This window comes from Limulus polyphemus, unplaced genomic scaffold (assembly GCF_000517525.1).
Source record: "Limulus polyphemus unplaced genomic scaffold, Limulus_polyphemus-2.1.2 Scaffold553, whole genome shotgun sequence".
Classification (NCBI taxonomy): Eukaryota; Metazoa; Arthropoda; class Merostomata; order Xiphosura; family Limulidae; genus Limulus; species Limulus polyphemus.
The window spans coordinates 148558-151041 of NW_013666163.1; positions in this window are offsets into that span (position 1 = coordinate 148558).

Genomic DNA, 2484 nt, shown 5'->3' on the forward strand with positions numbered 1-2484 from the left:
TCCCGACGCTTCATGAACGTTCTAGAAGCGCGTGGCGTGTTAATATCGTCACGTGACCTCCGCTGTCGTAACAATACTTTTGCTTCTAGTAGTATACCGATAACTTTAAATGCAAACTAAAATTGTATCTCCCTCCATCATATTTAACGACAATTACAAGAACATGTTTAATTAGTGAATCTTTTTTTTTCTTTTTTCCTGTAATGACTTGATAAAGAATGTTTAGATATTCAATTTTTGTCTTCATGTGACATAACAAAATAAACTTATGACCAGAATCTGTAAAGATGTTAAGTTGTAAAACATGGTCTCTGTTTTATGTTTGTAGGCAAGTCAAAGCTGTTTTAATCCTCTTTAATACGTAATTTTCACAATAGGACTAATCCTCTGCGTATTCTGTGCTCCTCTTGTGTGTTTTCTTCTCAGTAGACTGGTGATACTTTTAGAAAATTGGAAGAAGTCTTTCATGACATTTTCTCCCTAGTGTATCAATTCACTTCGGTTTAATATGCATGTATAATAATGCTTTAAGTCTTCCGCAACTTCATCTAAGACGTACAGGGTACTTTGGTCAAATTTAGGCCATCAATTATTGGAAGTAAGAAAGGGTTAATTGTCTGCAATGTTAAAGAAAATGACAGAGGAAAAGGTAGGTTGGGCCAATAACATTATCATACAGTCAGTAGACTATATGTAGGGATGGCCAAGATACTCAATAGACATAATAGGCCATTTAGGCCATCAATTATTGGATGTAAGAAAGGGTTAATTGTCTGCAATGTTAAAGAAAATGACAGAGGAAATAGTAGGTTGGGCCAATAACATTATCATACAGTCAGTAGACTATATGTAGGGACGGCAAAGATACTCAATAGACATAATACAAATATGTACGCTAAAAATCAACAGTGACAGAAAGTTTTTACTTCAAAAGATAATTACCACTCTCTTTCATTAGTTTTTCTACCCAACAAGCCCAAAAATAAGGCAAGAAACCATCGCTAAGATACCAAACCAAAAAGTGATCAACCCACCAAGTTGTTCATTTTGCTTCTTCTTGTTATCAGTCGAGACAACTAAAACTACTTTACCACTAACATCAGTTTAAACCCAAATTCACTCTTATGTGTTTCTGGGCAGTACACGGTGTCATAGCTTAGTCGTAATAACTAGTAGTAATAAAAAAAATCATAATTCTAATATAAACAATGTTATCATTGCCCCTTGACTGTAACATGTAAAATACCCAATGCTCTTTAAGGAGCCAACCCCTATATTGTGTGTGAAGTGAAAGAGTAAAAAAAATCAATAAACATAATATTAAATTTTACTACACACATTCATAGAATACAATAACTTTCAGTCAAGTGTAAAACGTCACAAAACAAGTAATAAAATTATTTTGTAAATGTAAAATAATGTAGGGATGGCAGTACGAAGAAAATGCAAAGAAGAATATAGGGATGATACAGCTATACATAGATCATCTCTACATATCTTTCATTATTAAAATTTAATGTTACACTGTAAAATACATATCTGACTTTAATATTACTGCGGTTGGAAGTTATATATTCCTGACTGTTGGTATGCAGTTTGTTTATCATAATATCGTGGTCATGTCAGAGTAGACGTCAATGAAGTGTAACGAGGAGCCTAGTGTTTACATACAAGGAAAACCAAGTTATGTCAAAAATGTTGCCTGTTACATATTTTCGCTACGAGGTCGGTCGAAGTGACCAACCTCGTAAGCATATTGTACTCAAGCATTTTACAGTGTAACATTCAATTCTAATATTGAAAGTCATGTAGGGATGATTTATATATAGTTGTATCATCCTTATATTCTTGTTAGAATTATTTTTGGCACTGCCATCCGTATATATTTTACACTTACAAAATGTTTTTATTACTTGTATTGTGAATAGCAGACACGTGGTAAACTCTCCTAGTTTAGTTGAGAATGACGTTTTTATAACCAGCTAATATGAACCATTCTCACAAGTTCCGTGTGCAATTATAATACGCTTTTATTACACGATAATGATTTTAAAATGCTTTAATTGTGGGAAAAAGATAAATTCATTCTAGCTTTGCAATGTTTTGAGAACCCGTTTCTGTTATCTATAACTCTTTTCCTATGTCTTCTCTTATCTGTAACACAGGGGCCCCTTTAAATTCGATCATATGACTTCTTGAATGAAAGGAAACGAATTCTGTTCTCTATAGAATTAATGAGGTACTTTTGTTAATTAGTTGAGCTACAAAACATAAGTGGACAATGAGATAAAAAACTCGAGAGATTCTCAAATTTTGCTTTGTAACCCCTATTTCTAAGACACTCGGTTTACATTATTGAGTAGTATTAACTCGGAAGTAGAGTTTTTGTTACAAGCTTGTTTCTCGTACTTTTCTGTATATATTTAAATAACAGAGAGAAATCACGGTTAAATTCATTTTAACTTTGAGTTCCATATGAAAAAG